The 27295-nt window shown below is 40.3% G+C and overlaps 1 long non-coding RNA gene across 1 annotated transcript; it reads right to left on the reverse strand.

Moving 5' to 3' along the window:
* On the reverse strand, positions 1-27089 carry LOC310914703. Its single transcript, XR_014591075.1, has 4 exons — positions 27029-27089; positions 6436-6521; positions 5083-5165; positions 1-94 (listed from the first exon to the last, which is right to left on the reverse strand). It is a non-coding gene; the product is annotated as an uncharacterized lncRNA (long non-coding RNA).
* Between the last annotated feature and the right edge of the window lie 206 nt (positions 27090-27295).

A 27295-nucleotide genomic window follows, 5' to 3' on the forward strand; every position in this document is an offset into this window, starting at 1 on the left:
CTTGCAGCACAGCTGGATCCAAGGAACCTGCTGAGATGGAGAAACTCTCCATAAATAGACATCAGCATGTTTCCCTCGTCAGGGCTGACCAAACCTGAGCAACAAAAGAGACATTTTTAAAATGGAAGAAGCAGAAAGATTTTCCTACTTCTTACACTGATATAGTAACCAGTACAGTTATGATACTGAAATGTGAAGAATTTCAGCCCAAATGTTGGGTTACAATATAAATAAGTTAATTTGAAAGTAAGAGAAAGCTTTCATACTTCTCAGACCTTATTCTAATGTGCAGTGATGTGAAAAACAAATCCCTCAAGCATGAACAACATTGGACACACAGCAAACAACTTTGCTATAAATTACAGTGCATAACCTCAACAGCAGATCTTTACAGGGTCTAAACTCCCTATAGAAGTGAAGCTATGAAAACATATAAGAGCCAAACATTATCTTCAGGTGTATGTTGAATACGTGTGGAATACATGTCATGGTTTGCAAAGTTTGCAGTAGCACTTAGGTAGATGTGAAACTTTGGCATGACTTGAAGTGGTGTTTCTCCTCTTAAGGATTTTATTTCATGCTTACAGAAGGGTGACTTCTCATGGGTTTTTGAAAGTGGACTCTTTCATAACAGAAATACTTAAAAATTATCTTCACCATGTCAGTTAGAAAAGGAGAAAAAGAAAGCTGAATCAGTGGCACACTACATAGGAGACAAAAAATACAAGTTTCTGAAGAGTGAAATTCAATTTTTCTACTAGCAGTTCAGAAAATTAGTTTTGCAAAGAAAAAAGCTACTTTTATAAAAAGGTATTTTACTTTATAGATTTTAATAAATGTATTACTCTGTGTGTGTTACTGTGCTGACACTCACACTCTGCCTGGCTACTTTTCAAGAAAGCAGGCTGCATTGTAAAGTAAGATCCCATTCTGGTCCCAGTGAGGTTGAAGTGCAAGTTGGAGTCAAGCTTGATTTCTTCATCTCTAAACTCTGCAGCACATGCTGTATAGTTAAAAATCACTTTTTCTTTTGATTGTTTATACACTAATATTTTAATTTTTCTATATTTCCAGGAAACTGAAGCGAGGTATGTAGAGGAAATTTTATTCTTTGTCTTCTCACCTTCCCATACACTGAGGCAATGAGGCAGGGCACATTTCTATTGTCATGTGTGGACAGACCAAACGTTAACAAACAGCAAGAAATAAAGATATTTCTCCAGGACAGTGATACTTACCTGATGGTAAGTTTTCAGAAAGCAAGCAGTAACTGACCCTAAGGTTCAGGTTAGACATTAGGAGGAATTTCTCCATAGAAAGGGTGATTAGATATTGGAAGGAGCTGCCCAGGGAGGTGATGGAGTCAGTGTCTCTGGAGTATTTAAGGAAAGACTGGATGAGGCATTTGGTGCCATGGTCTAGTTGACATGGTAGTGTTAGGCCATAGGTTGGACTCGATGATCTCAGAGGTCTTTTCCAACTTAACTGATTCCGTGATTCTGTAAAATACCAGTACTGAATTTTATGGTCAGATAACCTTTATATCTGCAGTGGAAAGCATCTTTTATTCAGGTGCACTGGGGAGTGTAGCCCTCATTACAGCAGAATGCAGGCGCCTACTATCACACGAGAATCATACATGGCTGTATAATTTCAACATCATGTCATGTGAATTCCTGCTGCCTTACTGAGCATGAATATCTCTGGGAAACACCAGTGCCTGTATCATATGATAGGACAAAGACCAAAGGGCATGCAGGAAAGGGAGCAAGAGGGAGAGAGGACTGTACCCTGGATACAAAAGGTAAAAAGAAGACTTGATGTGGCCAATATGTTTTGGGATGTGTATCCATGCTGTAGAGTTTGATTAAAAGAACAACATTTTTGAGTCATTGTATGTCACAGCAAAGCAAGGATCACATTTAAAGACAAGTCTGCTGGTACAGAACAGAGCTGATGTGGAACTGGAAGGCACAGTTAAATACACACTGTGACAGACATGGGACTCTTCGTTTAGCAGATAGCATTCACACACAGACATCCTTCCAGCCTATGTTATATGCTGCATCAGCATATTCAGTGTTATTTACACCAAGGAAGTAAGTAAATTATCTTCCATGAATAGCAAAAATCCCAGTCTCCATTTCTCTTTGAGAAATACAGAAGTCAGTAAAGGCAAGCCAACATCATAAATCCCATTATTTGTATTACAAAAGTTCTCAGGAACTCTGGTCAGCATGACATAAAGTCATTGCTCTGGTCAAACACTGGAAAACATTTAATTAGCTTATAGAGCTATTAGTTGATCTCCATTTTATTCTGTGCACCCCATCATAGAATACCCAATAACTGAATTTGCCCTTGAATACAATCATAGGAAATCAAAGTGTTCTCACTTTCTTGACACAGGAGGGTTTTGCAACAGCCATAGCAACACAGCTTCACACTCACAGTGTGAACACTAAAGTCTGCATAGCACAAGAACCTTGACTGTATGATGGCACTGTCCAATCTGCCCCTGCTGTGTATGAGTCCTGGGACTACTGATAACAACTGGACTGGCTGGGACAACTTGGGTAAGCAAGCCACTAGCCCTCTAGTTGTGGGTAGTCACGGCAGGCAAAGACTCTGAATCCTTGGGGACTTCTATCATCAAGTTCAGTCTTAAGAAATTCTTCTACTTGGCATACAATCCCTTTCATGAGCTTGTGAAGCTGAATGATAAAGCAATTTAAGTTACTTCTCTTAACTCAGTTCCTCCCAATTAGAAAACTATATCAGAATTGCATTCCTCAGGTAGTCTGCAGCCATCTTCTAATTTTCAGCCTAAATATATTCACAGCCAATCTTATTTCCTTCCTGACACCATTTGTCTGTCTGGTCTATTTGTGACTCAGTCCTTATTTATGACTCACCGGTGTGAAAGATAAGATTTGTGGCTTAGTGAGTGGCCTAATTGCCCAAGCAATGATTATATTGAAATACTCTAAGGGAACATGTAAGCGCCCTTCTTAAAGTCCAATTAATGAAATATATTTACATCTAAACAATCATAAATAAAAAATTTAAAACGTATTTGATCCAGAATTTTCTGGATAAATATTTAGACTGTGTTTGCTAATCACCACAGCAAATTTCATCCTGGTCCTCTCGTTCAACATGTGTACAAAGAAAAAGGCAAAGTAGTGTGGATTATATGATGATGCTACCTTTCTCTGTTTCATTAGCCTCCAGCTGTGGGAGTGACCAGCTTTCATGATGTCTGTGCTAGGCTGTGGTTCATGTGAACTTAGTGGAGCCAATGGAATGTGGGTGACTTGGCAGAACAAATGGAACAAATGGCAAAAGTTGTCTTGGTCACCCACCTGAGGGAGCATGTTCTGGCTTTGGTTCATCAGCTCTGCCCCATAAAGATCTGGCTGGAATTTCAGCTTCTTATGGATGTTGTGATAACAGCAGTGGACAGCAAAAGTTTTCAAAATGTGCTTAGATCTCAGTTCTGCAGCAGACTAATCATGGTTGGTTTGAAGATTTTGCAAGAGCAAAATTAAAAGTTCATGTAGGGTGCTTGGAGAAGGCCCAGGAGCACTTATCCATTACTGGCAATTGTTCATTTTATTATTCTTACAGTACAGTCTAGAGATATCAGCGACAGACGTCTTCATTGTCCTCAGCAATGGGAGGATAATAAAAGGCCAGAACAAATGGCCAGGTTTTTTCCACATTTGTTGGAGAATTAGCAAACATTTTCTTGGAAGATGTTATTCTTTTTTGATGGCAGTCAATCAAATCCCAGTTTCAGCTCTACTCTCCACCATCTATTCCTTAAGTGTTATTATAGACTCCAGCCTCAGGTAGCACAGATCAGACAGAGTGCTGTGTCAGTCACCCAAGCTGTGCTGATTTATGCTCTCTGCATCACCTCAGTGAGGACAATGACGTTACATGGACTGACACCAGCGCAGGATCTGGCCCTCGGACGCTGTCAGTGCCATTTACTCTTCTCTTTCTGCTTCTTCCTCAGTGCAGGGAGATTATTCTGGCTGACTGCAACCAGGAGCCAGGCGCAACTCAGCTCCCTTCCTGCACCCAGCCTCCCCAGCTCATTAGATCCCAGAGGAACAGGGGTGTGGGAGGGGAGAAGATCCGGCCCTTTAGAGGTGGTTCCATTTATAAATATTGACTTTAATGCTAATTTCATGTAGTTGCTGGTAAAAGTCTTTTAGGCTGAAGCAGAAGGCACACTGCAGATGGCAAGGATATTTTTCACAGTTTTTATGGTGGATAACAATATACTTGACATTTTGCTCATTAAATGTGAGCCCTGGTATGTGAGTAAACATGCTAGGCATCTGTGCTCTAAAATTACCAGTGTGAAAAGCAACAACTCAAATGTTTCAGTCAATAAATGTACAGCACAGAAGCAACATTCAGCAACTTTCTGAATGCTGTGTGCAAGGCAAGGACTGAGTTTGCAGTATTACATGGAACACTCTAGAACCAACAAGGAAGAAATAACATATTGCTTTACAGCCCATATTTTTGAGGGAGAGGATTACATCCAAAAATCTCTAAAGTCAATGTAAACACGTGGTAGACCATACCCATCAATTTGTGTTTCTAGAGGAAATGTGCCTTGTCAACCCGCAAAACTACATCAGAAAGAAAGGAATGGTACCAGAATGAGCTGAAAAGGTGGAAGAGATGGTCTGTGGAGGAAAAGGCAGTTTGCCATTGTGGAGAACAGTCGACTGGGACAAGAAGGGGCAGAAGGACAGATGTGTGTCATCTGGACACACAGGACAGTGTGAGCACTTGTGATGGGTGACCAACCATGAGGAGATCAAGCAGAACAGGTGCTACAGGACTACCACAGGCACTTTTCTGCTGCCCACCTTTGGGTTTTCACGCATTCTTAAAGAAATGAACAAGAGAAAGTATGAAAACTCAGGTAGAAAGAAAAGCTTGAAGGGTAAGATAGGCATAGGATATTAATCTAATATACATGCTTTCTTATCTTTTTTCAACATTTTGGAGATATTATCTTGAGACAACTGCAATTCTGAGTGAACTAAAACATACCTGAGGAAAACAAAATTTAGCTTAGGACATTCTGTGGTGTATATGACTCCAGGCTCTTCCAGAAACCAATACCATGCAGGCAACTACAGCAAAGTTAAAATTAAAAAAAAAAAAAAAAAAAAAAAAAAAAAAAAAAAAAAAAAAAGAATGATAACAAGATTGACGTAAACAGAAGACTGGTGTCTTGTAGTTTTACTTGTGGAATTAGCATGTGTTTTGGCATATTTCTTTTTGAGAAGACAAACAATTTACTTAAATCTGTGTGATGGAAATGAGTATGAAGAAAGTGAGACTTGCCATATGAAATGATGATTTATTTAAAAAAGACCAGGAGGATTAAGGTAATGCTGACTTCTTCATTATGCTCCATCTCTCACAGCAGTGCTGACCTATAAACATGGTTTTATATCACAATATAAACAGATGTCTTCTCCCTTTTCTCACTCCTTCATCTTCCCTCATGTCTCCCAATTATATCTACCTTCATCCCAGTGTTAAATTCCTATTTTCTTTGACAGCTACTATTTAAGTCATGTCTTATTTCTCCCTCCAAATAAAAATCCTTTAAACTTTTGTTACCTGCAGGGAGTCAGCTCTTTGGTATATCACATCATCATGTTAGAGACACTATTAAAAATAAAAGATTTTAAAATCAACTTGAAATGGGAACTCTGATATTAACTAGGCTACACTACTTCTTACTGCAATAGAGGGTTCTGCCAAGTGAAGCAGTGGATAAAACTCCTGTTAATATAAGTGGAAAGGAGGTTAGATCTGTAATTGACCAAACTAAAAGAGACTGGATGGATTTTACTCAAAAAGAAGGTAAGTACTCGAAACCTTTCACCTTTAGACCCATCTAGCCACCCAATCTAAGAATCTTCATGCTTGAAACCACATTCCTGCACTTCTTCTTCCAATAGTTACGGGCAATCCAAACTTGAATGAAAACAAAAACAACCAAATCCTGAATTTGGGACAGAAGAGTTTAAGTAAGTGGCAGTCTCACACATCACACTTAGCAAAATCAGAAGAATTACTGAAACCTAAAAATGTGGTAAGTTAATTTTCATAACAAACTGTACATTAGGACATCTTCCTGATATTTGAGAATTCATGCCTAAAATATCTTCATCTCTCTTTTTAAGTGCTTCATTCTCAGGGGTAGGCCTCCATTCTTTTATATACAACATCAAAGCTGAGAGGGTTAACTGCAGTTACAGTGTCCAGAAGTTACTGTGACAGCTAGGTATACCATTTTTAGTGGAGAAATTAAATATGCAGGAAGACCCATCTGGTCAGATTATTTCTGAAGGTTTAATATCAGATGTGGAGGAGCAATGGGCACCATACCAGATTAGCAAGCTCTATAGCTGTCCACATCAAGGAGTGTAAAGTCTTGCACTGATATCACCTTCTTGAAAGGGGTGTGTGACAAACTGTAATAAATAGGAAAAATGATGAGAGGAGCAAATATGCAAAATTTAAATGTTAAATTAAACAGCCCTCAGCACTGAACTGAGACCTACTAATTAGACACATTAATTCAGGCATACATTTTTCTAGGAGAAATTATGGTAATTTCTGATGTTTCTTCATGAAGCAGTGTGAATTTGCAAGTAGTGTGAAGTGAATCTCTGAAGATCCTACCGAAATCAATCACATTGAAAGAAAATAATTTTTCTTCCTCATCCTCATTTGCTTCAGGACCCATCAGGTAGGGCCCCCAGAAATCCTAAATCCCAACTCCCATAGTTTGGTTATCACACAGTTTTGAACCAGGACTAACATGTCTTCTGTTTTGTGTTATGTATCCAGTTCAGGCAGCTGAGGTAAGAGATTTGGGGAATAGCAGAAACACATAATTGATCGCCTATTTGTAAATACACTACTGCTGTTTCACTGAGGAATCCCTGCTTGTGGAATAGCTCTGGAAAGCAGGAGGGTAGGGCTTGATGTGAGGAAGGGTGACAGAATCTAGAATTTGCTGTTATATTTTCCTAGAAATGCTTATAATCAGTTTGTTGTGATGATTGATCTGTTCCACTGCTAAATGCTCTCAGGCTCTCACTCCTTATTCAGCAGGGAATTAGTAAGATCCCATGCTCAATATCAATATACTCGTTAGCTGACACCAGGGCACTCAGAGCATGAGATGTTTATTCCAGACAGATAGCAGTGAGATGTTTCCAATAATTTCTGAGAAGGAGACTTGACATCATGACATAGATTCTGTAATTTAGAAGAAACTGTGATTGGTAAACTGTGGCATCTGCTCTGCATTTCTTAAAAAGAAATCCTAGATAGTTGGCAGAATTGTGGAGGTTTTTCCAGCTATCAAAAAATGGACATGTTACTAACCTGGCTTTGAAATTGTAAATATTACTCACATGCCTAAGATCCTGAGAAGCCTCAGAAGCAAAATGTCAGTATTGAAGTGTGGTGTGCTGTGGCTTATCCAAATTAAGACCTCCTTTGGTGATAAAGCATTTCTCTCTGAGAACTCAGCATCTTGCTCAAGTTGCCACATATAATACACCACCAAATCTCAGCTGATCTAGGACTACCGTTTACCAGCTTGCAACAAACCCACGGTATTGCAGATGCCCCCACAAGACAACAGAATCATGTTCTGGGTCAGGATTTCTGGTGTTGCAATAATGTTGGACGAAAGATAATGTGACATCAGAAGTAAACAGTGCAGTCATTCAGGAACTGGCATTCATTCCTGCATGTGGCAGGTGTATGTTCTTTGTCCACATCCAGCACCACCCTTCTGAATTGCTAAGGGGAAAAGGTTGTCTCTGGAGTTTTGCCACACAAAACACATTCAGTGCTGGTTTCCAAAAATGCCTTTTTTTTCTTCACCGAAGATGCTTTTCCATGGCTGCTGTCAGGTGAGGAATATGAGCACACAATGAGCCCAGAGGATGTGAAGAAAGAATGACTGGTGTATCTCTCTGAGACTGGCGGGATATCCATCTTACCAGTGACTCAAGTAGGTATAAAGACTAGATATGCATCAGCTAGATGACTTTTTATAGGTAAATGCAGTCAATATCTATCATGTGCATTCATTTTCCTCTACATGGAAGGAAAATGTCTTCAGAATTCCTGGACAGAATATCTGGAATTACCAATTCCTTGGTAGTATTTGGTCTTGATAGAAAGCTGATCTAGCCCATTATTTTCTAAGTTCTTGAAGACAGCAGTACTGCAGGTCTGGTGGCACTCAGCATCTGACTAACTGGGCCTGTGAACATAACAGAGCTGTTACTGGGTCAGACCCAAGGCCACCAGCCTGGTGCTCTACCTGGAGGGATGGCCAATATGTAGATGCTCCAGGGAGAGCATAGAAGCAGATCAAACGCAAAGTGGTATTTCTTTCAGTAGTTCCCTGTTCTTCATGTTTTGTGCCTCAGGGATTCCCTGCATGAGAGTTATCTTCTTTTAATTTAATGTGTTTGCCAATCAGGTTTTGCACCCATACAGTTTTTAAGTCTTCACAAAATTCTGTGATTAAACTGAGGAGCTGCTTATTATAAGTTGCATAATGTGGTATCTCTGTCTATTTTAAACCTGTTGCCTGCTGTTCTTTTTTGATATCCTCTGATCACTATATCATAAAAGAAAATCAGGTACCATTCCCTGTCCACCTGTCCTCTGCTTTGTTACTCATCTCTTGGAAAGAAGGTGGCCTTTATGGGATGGATCTTAGCTCCGTTATGTCTCAGCCTCATTCAGGCCTTCCTGCACTGCTTGAAACATTTTGCACCAGGCTGCCTGTGATGAGAAGAACCTCTTATCTATCTTCCCTTTTTCCTCACAGCTACTTTTTAATTTCACATGCTGTGAGAATATAGTCTTTCTTACAAGATGGAGCTAGAGCAAGCATCCTGGGAAAAGAGGATAGGAAGGAAGAAGAGAGTAAATTTCAGATATCATGCCAGAAATGGATAAATCTTAGCCAAAAAGTCCTCTTAGGGCTTTCTGTATGGAAAAGTGAAGATGGAGGAAATGCAGCATCTCCTTATCCCAAACTGAGACCCACAGCTGTAGAAAGACGCATTTCAAAAGCATCAGAGTTTATTGGGTCCTGACACAGACTCTGCTGTACTAAATACCTGGAAAAGGTATCCAGGGAAAACACCACAAGATCTGTGCCATGCAGAGAAAGAGAGGACATCCAGGGATGAAATCAAGGGCAAGAGCATCCACACAGATTCACCTTGAGGTCTACACTGTGCAAGGACTTACAAATTAAAGAAGGATGTGAGTTAAGGCAGATCTCTGGATGAATTTGCTGTCTTTATGGAAGTCCCCATCACTGAGAGCAGAAAGGAGCCTTTCACTGGAGGAATTGCTGGGTCTACACTAACCCACCTCCATGCCAAAGCAAACATTATTCCTGCAGGCCCCTCCGTGCTATGTGAGGAGTACAGTTTCAAACCTCCCCTGCTCCAGCCACTTTGGGCACTAAATGCAAAACTGCAGACCGGCTTCTCATCTGGTTCAGACTGGCGCAGCTCCTTCAAAATCAGTGGAGTTCCACTGCCACCCTCTAATTGGGGTTTTGGCCCAATATTCAGCCTTCAGTTCTTTAAGAAGGCAAGTTGCAAATGTTTTTTAAGCCATTGCAGATGTTCCTCTCTTTTGCCCTTCTTTTCTTCCCTCCCTTTCCCTGCTGCAGCCGTCTCCCCCTGTCTCCTCAGCTCACATAGAGGGCATTATTAGTTACAATTTACAGGGGGTGGAAAACATTAAATCATGGGTTAGGAAAATAAAGTTCTTACCCTGCAGCAATCAGAGGCAAGCAATACTTCACCACCGAAACACAGCATGTGCAATGGTGCATTTTAACTGGATTCCAGGGCACAAAAATATTTGCAGCTCTCGATCCTAAATTATACCCACATCCAATATCTCAGATTTTCATATTACTCAAACATAAAACTGTCACCATGTACATTTGGGGCTTAAATTATGTAGAGATGATATTTTATTGCATAGAATTTGTTTGCATCTCTGTGGAAACCTGGCAGCTATCCCACTGCTGAAGTCCAAAGGGGCAGTGACAATTTAGGAAAAAGCTGAGAGACAATTCAAGAAAACAAGCTACATATGCTTCGTTATCTAATTTCTAGGGGGGGTTTTGGTGGTTTTTTGCTTGGTTTTTTTTTTTGGTGTTTCTTTTTTTTAATTATTATTTTATTTTAATATTGGAGGGAAAAATTTGTGGAAGAAAGCATGATTAAATAAAACCTGACCTTGAGTAATTTGAATGATAGACCAAGCAGCAGCATAGTATATTTTCACAGGAATTGACCTTCACCCTGTTTAGGTTCCTGTCTGGGGTAGAGTTAACTCACGTACAGGATTGCATAAGCTACCTGTAAGTGGTAACACTTCAGCCTGGGGGAAACAAACCTAGTTGTCACTCCTGTGCAGCCACGGAGCAGGTAAAGACAGGTGGGTGTGATGTCCTGGGATTTTGGTATACAGGAAAAGGGCTTCAGAAACTTAGGACTTGACTATGATTTCTCCTCCTATGCCCTGCCCAAGTGTGTGCTCCTGCATGTGCATTCGCAATATCTCCTTAGCCCACTTGGTTTGGAAGGAGTGGTGCTGACACCAAGAGATAAGGTGAAAGGTGGTGGGAACAGGCCCTTTCTGATCACTCCAGGTGGCACAGCAGCAGCCAAAAGAAGACGTGAGCTCAAACACCTTTCTCTTGGAATAAAGTATGTGTAGGGAACAATGAATTGCAACCCCCAAATGTGACCTCACCTCCATGAGCAGCACAGCTATTTTCTCATACGTGGCAGAATCCAATTGGTGAAGATGTTCTCCAGCCATCCAGGGGGCAAGCTTGCTGCTTGTGCCTTGGAGATGTGTGCTGGGACCACGCAGATTTCACTTCTATATTCTGTCTGAGCTGGCATATCATGCCCAGTGTTAAATTTGGTGGGAAATGACTCTGAATGAAGGGTCTTGTCTTTTGATTGTTGAGGTGTGTCTGTGTGTGTCTTAAACTCTGGGATGGGGAAAAATAATTAAATAATGCATTATTTTTTTTTTAAACAAAAATAATCAGTTATTTCATTATGACTGGACTATGATAAAGTTAAAGAAAAAATAAAGGAAAATAATGTCTAAACAGCTCTCAACAACATTTCCTCCAGAGCAATAGAAAATTTTCCTAGCTGGTGTTAATTTTCGTGCTTCTGTGGGAGAAGTGAAAAAGGCATGCTGAAAGTGATATTTTTGAGATACCACTAATAAAAATGCAGCATAAAAGTAGCACCTTAATTCTGTGTTCCTGCTGGAGAACACACTTTTTTAGCTCAGGTTCTTCCTATCTCTGCACTCTGTGCATATAGTTATGACCAAATCTGCACTACAAATGCTGATGTCAGCATGGCCAGCATTTATCAAGACCAGTTCATTTACAAACTACACTTCATGCAACCGAGTTACTCTAGCAGGTATCCAGTTTCTTTTTCTTGCCCTCGCTTTTAGTTTTGGGTGGACTACAGATAAGGAACTGCTCTGCTGGCATCCTCATGGGTCAAAAATGGAAAGGGTAGCAGGCAGACCAGATGTTGCAACCCTGCCTGGAAATTCTGTATGTACTGCTCTGGGACACTCTGATTGGGACACCCATTAGTCTTCCCTGGGAAAGGTTGTGTGAAATGGAAGCCCATCCCAGGCAACTCTTCTCCTATCTCCTATCCCCTATCCTGTGCATGGGACAAGCCATTAAGACATGGCAGTGCCAGCAGCAGTTGCCCATGTCTTGTGTGGTGCTTATCTCTATCAATTCCTATTTTTGCACATGTTGTATCTGAAAAAGGGTAGTCAAGAAAACACATCCTGGGCATCTAGGATGAAGCACAAGGAAGGTAGCATGTGCTAATGAATGTCTCCAAAATGCAGGTGGAGTATTTTAAGCATGTGCTTACCAAGCCTGCTTCATACTCTCTGTAAAAGTAGTTCTCTCCCAAGGCAACTGCAGGCATTTCTCCACTTATAGGCTGCCCATACTTCTGCATTCAGCCACAGTCTCCTCAGATGCCACCATTCTGAAGAACTCTTCCTCCTCCCACTGACTTCCCACCAACTTCCCACCCTTACGTGCGTTCGTGCTTAGCACGTCCTTGCTCCCCACAGTTTCTATTTTGAGGATGGAAGGCTCCCTGCTCACCCTGCCCCACCCCCATCTTCAGGTAGGGGTTTTGAGGGCACAAGAGGGTACCTGAGTTTCCCTCCCTCTCTGCTGCAGCCTGTAAGACCAGTGTTGGGTACAGCAAATCCATCTGCCCCTGGTACTAGGATACACTTTCTCTCTGGTGGAAAACCCTACTAACATTGAAGGAAAAGAGCGTTTCCATGTCTGCTGCTCTGCGCTTCCCTTGCTTCTCCCCAGAACTAGTGTAACTGTGGGGGAGGGAGGCACAGAAAAAGCACTCCCTTCTATGCAGAGCATTTGCAGGCACTTCGTGCTTTCATTATATAAAATTTTACGAGTGGATTTGCAAATATTGAGCACAGATATCACAGGTGGAGAGACTCAGGAAGAAGAGCCCTGGGCCAGGCATATATCAGGGTAAGAGAGGAAGGGGGAAGGAACATATCTACTAAGCAACCTGTGTTATCTTTCATTGATATTTGTATGTAGAGCACATATATTTGTGAAGCGTAAAACCCCTGTAAAGAAACGGTCTCAGAAAGATATCTCCAGATGCATATTTATTTTTTTAAAGAGAGTACATAGCTATAAAGCTCTCCAGCCAATTTTTTATTATTATTATTTTGTTAGATTGCCTGAGCATTCCTTCGCAAAATGAGCTAATAAAGCTAGGAAAACTGATGACACTGGTGCTTGGACAGCTATCAGAGGAAAAGAATAAAGTATTAGTGTAGGGAGAGAACTGAAACATTTCCAGAACTCCATTAACAGAATGAGAAGTGTTTTCAGAGAAGATGAGCTTCTATATTAGGAAAGCTTTACTTATTTCCTCTGAGATTCTGCCAGTCCCATGGGAGAAAGAAAAGGCAGTGGTGGGGGTAGGAAGAGAAGAGCAGCAAATAGACAAGAATTGAGAGGATTATGAGGAGAAAAATACTTTGCCACTTTTTATAAGGGATAAAAAGGGTATCCTCTCTGAGCATGAGAAGCACTTTCTTTAAGCAGCACCTGCCATACAGTTTTCCTGCAGTTTTCCAGGATTGGGACCAGATGGGAGATTCATCCTTTGAATCAGTGGTACACACTGAGCATGGAGGGATTACACCACCAACCTCCACACATCGACACTGCAGTGCAAGCATGGCAACAGGAAAGTGAAGCTGCAAAGAAAGTGCACCCACATCCAGCCCTCCAAAACACACACACAGAGAGGGGGCAGGATAGCAGAGAAAAAAGAGGTTAGAGAAGTGTCTTTGTATGACTGAGCTGTAGGAGCAGGAACTGCTAGAAGCTAAAGTGACAGCAGCAATTAAAGACAAGAAGAACCAACATCTGTTGATAAGATGTGCTGCTGCAAGTGAGATGTGTTTACAATAGCTGAAAGAGATCAGAAGAAAATTTCTACTCCTCTCCACTTACTCAATATGTTTGACAACTCTCTTGATATTTTAAGTTTTAGTGTCTTTACTCTTTAGCTAGTTAGTTCTCCTTGTTTGTGCAAGTCCTGCATGACAGTATGTGAAAGAAAACAAAATTTAGAAAGAGAGCAAAATCTGATTGCAACCCCCTTTCTCAAAAAAAAAAAAAAAAAAAAAAAAAAAAAAAAAAAAAAAAAAAAGGTGGGTTGTCTATCTCTTCTCTTTAAAGAGAAAAGGGATTTTAATTTCTAGTTGATGGCTGTTATGTGAGAAAGTGGATCCATGGCAAAAGAAATCCTCTAACAAAAATAAAAGAATCATGGTGGGAGAGGCGGAAACTATTTGCTATAGTAGTACAGAACTCATAATTTGCTGAAAATCAAAGCCTGACATCCTAAGTGACATCTTTCCAACGCTGGTTCCTGTAAGCTCTGTCAGTCTTCTTCACAACTTTCCTCTATCTTGGTTTCCCAGGCTCATCAATGCACTCATCAGACATGGCTAAATGCATGGTAGCCCTGTTTGCTGGGAGTTCACACCTCATTTACATGAACACAAGCCGCCAGAAAAGCTACAATGGCAGCTTTGCAATCACCACTTCAGTGAATGGGGCAGAGGCAGGAAAGAAGTGAGATGCAATCAAAATAGAATATGAAGGGTCACAGCTTGGAATTCAAAAAGTGTTCCCTTATGCTGCAAAACAGCACAGGCTCCTGAAAACCTACCACAGAGAATCATTCTGTGGACAAGTGTGGGGGACCGGACATCCAGTGGAGACTTCCTACAGTGGATGCAACAGCAGGACCCAAGGATTAAACCATTGTTGCTTGAAACCTATGAGATCCCAAACTTCTGATGAAGTGGCCACCCAGTCCCTACAATACCTCAGCTAAATATTTGTAATGCTCCTGCTTTTCAGCTACATGCTCCTACCTCCCAATAATAAGAGAATTAGTTAATTAGCCGTCCTGCCTCTCTAGGAAAGGCAACAAAGAAAAATGAGGGAGCAATGCAAATGCAACAGTAAAACAATTAGCAGAAGGAAAGTAGAATTTAATGTGTGGATTTGAATCTGTCTGTGTTAAAGATAACAAGGAGATATGTGTGCTACAGAAGTGTAAAGAAGCCTATCAGAATAAAGGCAGAACTACACATCAGACAGAGCTGTAAAAGGGAAATTCTGACTGAGCTTTTGCTTGGATTGGTACTTGAATACAATGCACATTTTTCAGTCCTGCTTCCATACAGATGGACTTGATTTGACATCTTCTGGAAAGAATCTGCGTTTCTTCCTCAATTATGCAACTCCTGGGTGACTATGAAGCTCTGGTCTGATGTGGCCTCTGTGTTGCTCATCACTATATATCCTTGTAATTTCTGAAATACTTAACAGATGTCAACAACTCTAATGTCTTCCAGCCATCAGTGAATTGCCCCCCAGTGAAAGGCTTCATTCTCCACCCAAGTCCAGATCTGGACACCATGACTTTAAATATGAGAGATGGAAGAGTCCCAGCTTTCCCAGACTTGTTCACAGTTCAGTGGCAGATGACCCATAAAAGCTAAACAGGGAAAACAAAAAACTGTTTCTTCCTTGTATGATGATTAGTTCTTAGACCTTGCAGTCTTTACATATTTGTGTTGTGGCTAAATCCTCAAACAACCTCAGTAGTTAGTCATCTAGATTCTGTTGCAATTTTTAGGAACTTCCTACTAGAGGCCTTTAAGGTGGAAGGGCTTTCCCTCAAAAGCCTCTTCCATTTGCATCTGCTGGAGAACTCTCCCTAACCTCCTCTATTAAATTTATATAAAAGAACAGATTTTGTTCCGTCCTATCTTTATAGGAATTAGGAAGGGGAGCCAATTGCAGGGTTTTTTTCACATGTTGCATAGGAGAGAGCAGGTCCAGGATATTCTGGTTCCAAAGAGACTTAATTGTAGAGGCTTTCTTTCGATAGCTATTTATTTTTATCCCTTGCTCACGATTAGCTAAAAGGAGTTCATGTGCAAACTGACAGTACAGCAGAGACACCAGTCAGATCTAGGAGAATTTCCTCCCCTGCTAAGTGGCAGTTCAAATCTACTTGATCAGCAAAGAAAATGTTCACAATTTGAGATTCAAAATCATACAATGAGCAGAAATCTTTACCAATCCCTCTATACAACTGAAGCAAAGCAATTTCTTTTTTATTCCTGATAACATACATTTGTATCAGATAAAGTGTCTCCACTGGGTCACGGACTTTGCAGTAGGATAGCCAAAGCTAAATAAGAGGCAGTGGAAGGATAGTTCAGGTAAAACCAAAAAGGTGAGTATTTTAGTCCTTCATTTACCAGTACACAATTAAACGCTACATGGAATTAAAAGAAACTTTATTATTCACCCTAAATAGCAAGTCCCTCTGCTTTGTGTATCCTTGTGCTTTTAAAAGCTGCTAACCCTACCTTGGTGAATGTGCAGAAGGAATTTTCCTCCACTTTCACTGTGAGAAAGGCCAAACCCTCTGCAATTTAGAGAAACAAGCCTCTGCTCCCTTGTGTTCAAGTGTGGTTTCTGAGTAGATAGCTGACCTCATTTCCCTAGGCAGCTTTCTGACAGATAGGGAGCAATGTACCCGTACGTTCCTTCTTTTTGTTTTTGTGTCTAGCAGGTTAATATTCCACGGTGCTGTGGGTTCACTGGGAACAAAAGTGCAACCAACACATAGGTGAGCTCTGTCCTATCATGTAAGACAGGTTGCAATGAATCACACGTTTATGACCTAGTAAAACCTTCGCACTGTCTATTTTAAAGCTCAGGTTTGAGGGATGTATGCTTTGTATTGTCCTTTAGGAGGAGTAAAAATTGATTGCTCTTTTTATTGCCCTTGCAAAGCTGCTGTGGCACCAGTTCCTGGACAGGGACGGGCTGAGTAGCGCTCAGCACGGCTGGGAGGCAGCGGTACAGGAACAGCTTCAAAGTCTATTTTCCTTCTATCTTGGGGCCATTTCACTGAGGTTTCACTGTAGTGACCTATACCAGCAATTATCAGGTCCAATAGATGGTGTGTTTCAGAGTTATGAGTATTGTCAGGACATAGCCAAACTTTGTGGTGCCCCAGACACACAGCAAGCTGAATCATCCCCATGTGTAGTTATCTCATTGCCATTTGGTCTTCCTGTAAGAAGTCAATTAGACCTCACTTTTGATCAAGGTGCAGTACATGCATATGTTGCTACACATGCAAAAGTGCATATGAAATTGCCTGAAAAGACTGACAAGACAAAATATCCTACTGATTTGTAATGGAAGGCTTTTCGCACAGATGAATAGATATGTGGGAGAGAAGATGTGGAATGATGGAGAGACAAGCCAGAGGAAAAGAAAATCATCTAATGATGTGATCTGAAAGACTGAAACTTCTTTTTACTTCAGGAAAATAAAATGGTCAAAAGCAGACTTCTTTGGTTACTCAAACCACAAGGCATTGTATTAAATATACTTAGGGCTTCTTTAGTTGAATTTCTTAGTTGTTTTTCTTGGAGGTTGTTTTGAATTTTAGGAGAGAAACAATTTTTCAAAACATGGGCAGTAAAATACCCAGGGCAGATGAGGAGGTTTTAGAAAAATTCCCTTAGGAAAGAGTATTTGAGTACTTTTTTCTTTCTCAATACATTGCTTAAAACAGGCATACAGCTCACAGAGGTGAGGTGATTATCAGTACCAAATCATCTCCATTGAGTTCAACTGAATTAGACATCCTGCTGGCAGTATTTCTGTGCTTAGACATTTACAGATTTGGGCTGTTGCCTAGGGAATTGGCCTCATTAGGAAACTGTATTGTATATAACAGTGACTATGAAGTAATTTATACAAACCGTGACTGGCTATCCTTTCTACACCACAGAACAGAAGAAATCCCACTTGTGCCAATTCTGATTTAACTTTGGTGTTAGAACATTGATGGACAACAGAGAAAGGATATGTCACATCAGTTACAACCATATTAATGATAAGGAATTGTTAAACATTCTGTATCTCACAGAAAAAAGCACTTCAGTCTAGAAATATTAGGACTGTATGAGTGTCTCAGATAGCACTTAATTTTATTCAGTGACAGTGTCTTGAAGCAGATAAAGACATCTAATAAAAGCATTAGCTATGTCAACGGAAGTAAAATATGTCTATATATGTGTGTGTGTATAAACCTATATAAATATATATACAGATATATATGCCATTCAAAAAACTTTAAATTGATTTAAAATGCCTAGAGACATTTTCATTTATTTAAAAAAAAACAAACAAACAAACAAAACAAAACAAAGAAGAGACCTTCATCTGAGTCCAAGACTGGAAATCATACAACAATCCAATTTCTGTCCAAGTCAGAACCTGGATGGCATTGGTTTCTGTAGAGCTTTTATTCTTGCATGCATCCAATATTTTATATAAACACACGCTTTTCAAAAGAAGTTATTTAAACGATGTTAAACTAAATCACTTATAAACCAAATGACATTTTTTAAAATCAATGTAAGAACAACTTCATTGTGTAGGCAAGTCCTTAAGAAGTGTCAAATGTGGGAAGCAGGGATTGTAGATGTATTTATCTGATAGTGTTAGCAGAGAGGTCTTCAACGCTGCTATTAGTTTAGAGCAGCAATTTGTCAGCACATCTAACTTTTGGAAGGGATAATTCTCTGCTCAACATTAGCAATCCTTTGACTTGCCACCAGGCTTTATGCATTTTTAAACTTCTTAAGGTTCCCTTAGCCTAGTATGTCTGCATAAATAGGCATAACTATTATGCCTACCTTACTACCTGGCCCTTGCACTCATCTAAACTGTGTCTACCTGTTGCCTCAAAGAGCACAAAGTATAATTTAAATCTGCAATTGCAGGGTGCCAGCCTCACTGCCAACTGCCGGGTGGGAAAGCCGGTTAGTGAAAGCAGTACCAATACATAAATATTATGTAAATGCATCTGTAATATAAATACCACAATACTGACAGCAGACTGGCAAATGAACATGGAGAGATTCCTCTGTCAACATTGTAAAATAGGATCACTGAATGAAAGACCGCTGTGTGTATGCCTTGTTCTGCCAGCTGTGCTGCAGCACGTGCATCTGGGGTTGGATGGCTCAAGTACAATATTATGGGGCTTTAGGGAAGTGACTGACATGTAGCCTGGTATATTACAGTTCCTGGGCAGGCATAACTGTGGAGGAAACCTGGGCACTAATGTAACTGAGATTCTTCCTGTGGTTATTCAGTGCTGAGCTGTCAGAAGAGGTTTTGACACAGCAGGTGATGAGACAAATGACTTTCTCTTGTAGGACATCTGCTCAATGGGATTGCCAGTTAGTGCATTTCCCTCCTCCATGCAGTCATATTGTGGTCAGCCAAGGGATGATCTTCTGGTGTTTACTCTCTGTGGTGTCCGAAATCCTGCAGCTCTCCTCTCTTTGATTCTCAGCATGCCCTGACTTCCTCTGGATGACTGCATGTGTGATAGAAGTACTTTTCCCCTCCCTAGGTAGGAACTTCCAGATTAGATTTTTCTTTCACATGTTGTTTCATTAGCTGTGTTCTGCTGAAGGAAAGCCAGGCACGATACCAAGGCCTTTGCTTTGGGTCAAAGATACTTTAGGGAGCAGCACTTGGAAAGCCTTTACATCAGGAGAAAGTTGCAATGGGGGTCTAATACTTCCAGAGAAATAAAGACTGCCCAGAATATTTGAGTTCCACCTATTGAAAAAGGAGAAAGTCCCTGACAAGTGGACTAAACTGATTAAAGTTTTGGAAGTTTTGCAGGGGAGATAAGGTGATGAGCAGTAGCTTTGTAAAGAAGGAATCTAGAAGTGAAGAAAGATCAAAATATAGTGACACTAGTAAAAAGTAAAGTGCTTTTTTAGAAGTTGAATGAGCTGTGGAAAGCTGACTTTAAAAATCACCTTATTTTGTCACTTAGGTATAATTCATGACATTAACATTTATTGAACAAAAAAAATCTGAAATTATACAGCTGTTTATTTTTAATAAGATTATTATGGTGAATTTTTATTATGACATGAATAAAACTAGTATGGCTAATTACAATGTCAGCACTTGCACCATCTTGTTTAATCATGTTTAACATGAAGAGGAGCCCCTGGTTAGTTTTATGTGCACATCTTGACCATCTCCTAGATGCTTCTTGTGCATGCTGGAACTGACTGTCCTGCTCTTCTCTGTCTATTTACATGTAATTGTCTCCTGCAATGGGCCCTCTTGGAAGGAAAACAAAAAGAGGAAAAAACAAAACCCAGAAGTACAGTACTTGGACTGCCCTCTTGCTTTTTTCCCACCCTTCCAGTCAGGCATGATTTTAACAGGTTCTATCTTGAGAAGTACTAAATCCAGAAACCAGTATTTTATGCCATCTGGAAGCTTGATATCCTTGTTTTTCAAATGGCTTACAAAATATATCTAATTCTAAATACTCACATATTATGGGTGGCTAAAATCCAATTCAGAGTAGAATAAAAGCTAATTGAACAAGGTAAACAGAGAAGCTAATGTATCGCAATGCACCAGGAGACTGGAGGAATCAACACAAAAGAGAGACTGAGACCTGCTAATGGACTGAAAGAGAGAAGATGTTTTCCAGACAGAAACACAAAATGTAAATGTAGAAATGCTTGTATAGAAGCTGGAAACAGTAGGAGAACTGTGCAGGGTGTAGGAGTTGGGGCAGGCAGGGAGGATGTTTTGCAGCAGCACTCAGGAGCAGACAGGGGTGCCTATCAGAGTGGGACACCAGCAAAAAGGCTCAAGCTGGGAGATGGTAGCATTTTTATTCTCAAATGCTGAGGAAATATAAGTAGGAGAAGTGAGCCATGGAGGATGAAAAGAGAGGCTTGGTAATAATACCAGAGGATGAAAGGCAGACAGATGAAGTAGGCTTTTGGCCGCCCTCTTCTCCACCCCTGAGAGAAGCAAGTGCAGAGGCTGCAAGGATGCTGCTGCTCTGCAGACAAGGGTAGAGTCCTTTGCCTTGGGTGCTAGGAAAGACTGCAGTGCAAAAACCAGCTTCTCCAGCTTGGCATTGGGTTTAAAGCTTCAGGGAATGTTTATCTTTAGTGCGTGTGTAAATAAACTTGTGGATACACACACACTTTTTGTTTTCTTTCTTTTCAGAGTTGCTGTAAAAATAATCAACAGCACTGCCAGGTAGCCTTGAGCTTACTGCCTTCTCAAAGATATGGACTGCTGGTTCCACAATGTACCTACAACAACTACAGAGGGTGAAAGAAAGGTGAAAGAAAGGCAGAAGAATATGCACAGTAAAAATAAATACAAATAAAATTCAAATAAAGGAAGGACACATATTTTCTACCTTATATTTTTTGGGTGCAATATGAAATCAAACTTCTGTTCCTGGATAAAAATATTTGCAGTACAACTTCTGAAGAATAAATGAAAATGAGGGCTATTAATGGTTACATAATAGGCAAGAAAAAAACCCAAACAAACTCTGGCTGCAACTGTGAGTTTTCAAAACTTATTGAGAGAAGGGAATTTTCCACTATCTGAAACCTTAGTCAATGTGGAAATGTAGGAGGATTGTGTTCAGGACATCTCATGGTACTGCAACTAATTATGACCTCTAGTTAACATAATCCAAAGACAGTGGTATGCAGCCCTTTGGCAAAGTTTGAATCTGCTATACTAATCAAGCACTTTCAAAGAGACATATTAGACACACATAGATTGAGGAAAAGGACCCTGACTTCTATGAATAGGCTAATCTTGTGCCCTCTGAAGGAAAGGGATTTTTCCCACTGCTTCATCAAGAAGGAGAAATCTCCACTCTTACAGTGGCACCAGACTTTCCAAACCTAACCAAATTGTTGTTTTAAAAAATGAATCATTGATCCTTAAATGCATCCCCAGATGTTCATATTGAATTTGCAGTATTTAGCATGCTGAGCTTAATTGTCCATTCAAATCACCCTAACTGAGGAGTGCTCTGCTTAAGGGAGTCACCATATGCCAATATAAAACCTGTGTTAAGTGACTGCAGAATCAAGCCTACGCTGTTTTACTTTACATCACTATGCATTGCTCTAATCTGCGGGAGAAATAATTGCAAACGTTTTAACTGTGAAAGAATAGGGAGTCATCAAACCTTCAATCATACTTTCATATGCAGTCGCACTCCACTTTCATAAATAGGAATTGGAATAATTATAAAGACATCATTTTTAATTGTCACTCATCATTTATTCGACTCCTTAAGTAGAACACACATTTAATTAATGCCTTAGGTTTTAACGTCAATTACCACATTAGATGTTCTCCCATATTCATTCCATCTGCTACAAGTAAATACTTTACCACTGCAGTTATACACCCATATAAGATCATGATCACAAATTTTCCTGCCTCCTCATGACCTATTGTACAGCAAGTGAAAAATTTTGCAAAACACAGAGACAAAAAATAAGTTTTGGCTTGAAATTAGAGATATTTTCTTACAAGCATAAGGAATTTGCTCAACTTGCAGGTACTAGTTTAGCTAAGAATGATATGTTGCTCATAATAAAGATGCAGAGCATGTTTGGGCTCTGAGATGGCAGTTTTAATATCTTTGGATTACCCAACACTCAGGGCATGGGACATCATTTTGTTGTTTTGTGGTTTCAAGCCTTTTTTCAGCTGTCTTGTATTTTTTAGTAACTAGTTTGATTTAAAGTCTTCAAGTGATTTGGATTTGTCCATATTCTTCAGTAAACTGTGCTAACAACTGCTTACATTCGCTTGAGTTGTTAGATCAGCATCCTTATACAATTTACTATAAAGCGAAGTCTTCTCAGCCTTTCTTGTTGCCCTTTTTTTATGTTCTCCAACTTTTCAGTGCCCTTTTTCTAGTGTAAATTCTTCATCTTTCAGCTGCAGTCTTTGCATTACCTCAGGCAGCCACAGGAATCTCTCTTCTCAGCTTGTTCATCCCCTTAAGGACTCCCATGTTCCTTCTCCACACTTGGACACCCAGTCAAGTCAGCTGTGTGCCACTACTCCTGGGTTTCACTCAGGTCACTATGCTCTGGAACACTGCCTCCCTCCCATCTGTCTGCTTTATTCCCGTGATCTACCAGACTAATCTCTCTGCAGTGGGGGCAGACACTGCTATCCAGGCTGCCTTACCCAGTGAGGAGCCTTATGCAGAGTCAAGGCTAAAGCTACGACAGCTCCCAATGTGTTCTCCTGTATAAATGCACCTTGCACTGACCCCATGGGGAATGGTCATTGTGCTACTGCCAGGAAAACCTTATGGCTGCTCAAATAGGCTGAAAAAATAAGACAAAGGAAAGAAAGGAGAACACACAGGTGCCCCAAATTTGGTCTGGTCCAAGACAGAAGGAAGGGGAAGAGTGAAACATCCCAGGTAGAGGAAGATGGTCTGAACATACTGACACTGCTCAACAAAACCAGCTCCCCGAGGAGCTTGTCAATAGGGTATGCTGACCTCGCTTGCACTGGGGTCCTACTTCATGAGAAAGATCGATTTTACCAACCAATCTCTCTGTGGCAGAATTTGGAGGCCTTTCAATTCCTCCATTCTCACACCGAGAGCCCCATGCTGACCATTGAGAATGGCCAGCACCGACAGGGGGGACCGAAACAGCTCAGCTCCTGGGAATGTGCCTGAAGCTGGCTTGCCAAACTGCTTGCAAGCATTTTCTGGGCCATTTACTGCTACTCTAAAGTTTTTTAAGTGTCCACATGCTTTAAGTGCAACTAACTGCTGGTACATCCTGGGAACACTTCTGCAGGGATATAGGTAATGATGGCCTTTACCCCAGTGATCACAGGGTGTTAGGAGGGAAAGGAATGTGAGCCCAGATGGCTCCCCAAAGGTGCCAGAGGCACACTGGCAATTATCTCCTCAAACACAACACCAAATACTTGTATTCATTGTAGTTAGCTTTTCCTCTCAAAAGAAGTTATTTCCTCTGGCAGGGTCCACACAAGTGGAAATCCCACACTAACCCATGGTCCTCTGTTGAAGTGGCATCCCCAAACTGGTAATCTCTATTATGACTTCCCCAGCATCTGTCCATTGGGTGGAATGACCTGAAAATCAGGAAGAACAATGAATCCCAGGATTCCAGTGAGCACTGGCACTCCTAATTGCTGCCCTACACAATGGGTTGCTGTGTTACCCCTGCTAGAGGCTTCCCTGGGAACACTGTCATCTTTTGAGTAGTCATTTCAGTCTTTTAAAGTCACCTTAAATAACTAACTAGTATGACCTTAGCATTTGCTCATCACCCAGCAATTTCTTATGCTGAGAGAAACTGCATGTATTGCAGAGATATCTACTTCTTTAGAACAGAGTTGTAGCTTATGTGCTTGGTCATATAATTTTAAAGCAATAGCACAGATTTGGATGTTCATTTAAAAAGTGGATACGATAAACATTAAAAATAAATATCCAGCAAGGTTATATTTTATAGTAATGATGCATTTATAAATTTTTTTTTAGGGTTGAAAGAATGTTACAGGCTTGACGTGACAGTCCTATGAATGAATATTCTGTGTGGTATAAGTACTTTATGAGAGAATGCTGAAACTGGACATGAACTGTAGGAACAAGCAACATACTGACTTGATGAACTTTTAAAGAATTGATTAAGTATTAATAAACCTCCATAAATAACAACTTCAGCATATTCTGAAAATACAGTTCTACTTAAAAGATTTTTGTGGGAAACTGAATACCACAGACCACAATGTAAGATGAACAGTTATGAAAATTAATGTCTCTTCAGGAATTCTGAAAGACCAGTCCTCCCGAATATTTAGTTTCATCATTTTATGTTGACTTGTTCAGATGCCAGAAGCCAGTCACTGAGGTTCAATATACTGCCTCCCAAACTGCTGTATTTCTAATAGCCACAGACCTCAGATTTTTGGAAGCAATTTGATCACATTTCACATTCAATCCAAGTAAGGCCTTTGAACTAACCTGCCTCAGAAATGTTACCCTTTTCTATTAAGTAATAGTGAAAAATATAAATTTGTCTCAGATTTTCCATATTCTTCATCACAAATCTAACCCCCTGATCTCTAAACCCCAAGAATTTATAATGGAGTTCAATTGCAGAGATTCCAATTCTGGCCACCCATGTATTACCAGACAAAACGATATTTATGTTTTGTTCCTATGCCATCAATTCTTTCAGTTACTGAATGAACCAGATCTTATGTTCTTAGTATGTACAAATAACAAACATAAAGAACTTGTGAGAAATAAGGGGCAGAGGTGAAATAACTAGGAAGCATCCACTGAGTATTATGCCCAGCTACTGACTGTTCTTGGAGAGAGTAAGAGTTGCTGAAGACTGAGGAAGGCTGATCCTTAGAGCTAATGCTGCATTTTAGTCACTGTCACTGACCATACCCATTCCCTGTTGGGACACACTGGCACCTAATGTGTCCTCATTTAAATGTTTTTAACTTGACAAAAACAGAACAGAAGCCTCAAGCAGTCAGTCTGAAGCACAGGTACCAAGATAGGTAATGTTTCTCTATTTGCGCTTGTGTGAGTTTGAAAGAGGATTTGTTCTGATGTTCACTTTTCCCTTCCCCACATCCATCACTGCCTTTTTTCCCCAAATGATGGCTGCATTGTCACCAAGCTCTGTGTGCTCATCTAACTCCTTCCAGCAATTCTTGTAATGGGCTGAGCAGAAATGGCACAGGAACAAAAGATAGAGTCAAAAAGCAGGAGATACTACCCAAAAGCCAGGAGTTGGGCATTTCTCTACTGTTTCTGAGACTCATTATTCTTTCTGTCCACTACATTTATTGCCATGGTGTTTAGGAATTTCAGCCCTGGATTCCCATAATGAGCTATTTCTATGAAGTGCTGTATAGAGGCAGAACAAAGAGATGGTACTTCCTTTAAGATCTCACCGTGGACAACAGCAGATGGTGATGAGCAGACAGAGGGGGAGTACAGGAAAACAACAAGACAACTGTGAAACTAATTAGGATTGTAAAACTCTGGACAAGTCTGGTCACAATAGAAATATTAGTGGGTTTGGAGGGTACATTATTTCAGCTTTACAATCAAAGATGCATCAACCAGAATAAATCTACAGGGAATATTTTTTTATATGTCCTTGTTTCTGAGAAGGGGAAATCTAGTAGAAAACACCTCGAATCAGTATGGATGCACGCAAAATATGCAACCTCTGTATGATCTTAAATGCTTTTATTTCCCTCTTTTTGTTACCCTTGCATTATTGAAGACAAGCCAAAATACAACCCTGTTTTATTCTGCACTTAAGGACAGTTAACTGTCTTTTTCATGAATTCAGATATCCTGCAGGGGACAAATGAATGCCCCAATTTTTCTTTTTCTCCTATGTGGCAATTGTGCTTTTTTGTTGGGATGCTGCTCACATTTAACACCAATTTTTACTGTTCCTGGGGGAGTATTTACTTCTTAAAATCTGCAATGTCCCTGTGATAATGATACTTAATTAAAAAAAAAGGAAACAGACCTTACTGTTTTTCAGTTTAGACATTACAAACACTGTTTACCCTCCCAGTACCATTTTATTTCTCCCTGAGACATCCACGTACTGTCATTGTCTCCATATTAGTCATGTCACAGAGACAGCAGAATCAGCTGAGAATTTATAAACTGCCTTTATATCTTTGACTGTTTGAGATTCAGATTCCTCCCTGGTTCTCCTATGTTGCATATTTTGCTGATGCTATCTGTCACTCATGCTCTTCTCTGTTACCTTTGACAGAGGGCTCTTTATTAGAAACATCCCTTCTACCAGCTTTCTTTACATTCCCAACTTGCTCCAAGTTATTAGTCTATATAAAGCAATGCAGTGCTTTTCTGTGATTTATCTCAGCAGACCTTGGAACCACGTTAATCGCCAAGTTATGACTGTCTGTGTATCAGGCAGAGGAATGTGTGGGTAGCATTTGTCTCTGCGAGAAGGGAATCCAAGAGCCAGCCATTAGGATATTATTAACTTTCTGTCTTAGGTTGAAATATTAACATGTCTCTTCAGTGCACTGGAAAATGCCCCTGAGCAATTTGCCAAATATTCCAGTCTCCAGCAGCAAAAATACCCCACAACCCAAGCTCCAGCTTGATTCTACAGCCCCCAACATATGCCAAAACCATCATGATGTGAAAGAGTTTCTGAGGTAAAATATTCGCAGAGTACCTCACAACAAGCATCACAAGTCCCAGATGCTCCTTTCTTTTGAGCTGATGTTCCAGCCATGGTGAGCATAAGTCTGTGTAACAGATGTGAAAGAAAAAGTTCCACCTACCTCACACTGTAGGGTGGGAGACAGTGCCTGCTCTGCCTGGAAAACATGCTGAATATCTCTGCAGCCCTTTGTAAAGCCAGTTAGCACTGGTTAACGTTTATCTTATTTAGTCTTTTAATTCTAGCTACCAGGTAACTTTCTGCAGATCAAAAAAAAAGGTCAGGAAAAAAACTATGGAACACCATTTAATGTGTGTTACAAGTTTTGCCAGGTATATTGCAGTAATATGCTACAGGGAAAATGGCTTGTTATATGGATTTCAGTAAA

Source organism: Zosterops lateralis (genome assembly GCF_965231275.1).
Source record: "Zosterops lateralis genome assembly, chromosome: 1".
In the NCBI taxonomy this organism is placed as follows: Eukaryota; Metazoa; Chordata; class Aves; order Passeriformes; family Zosteropidae; genus Zosterops; species Zosterops lateralis.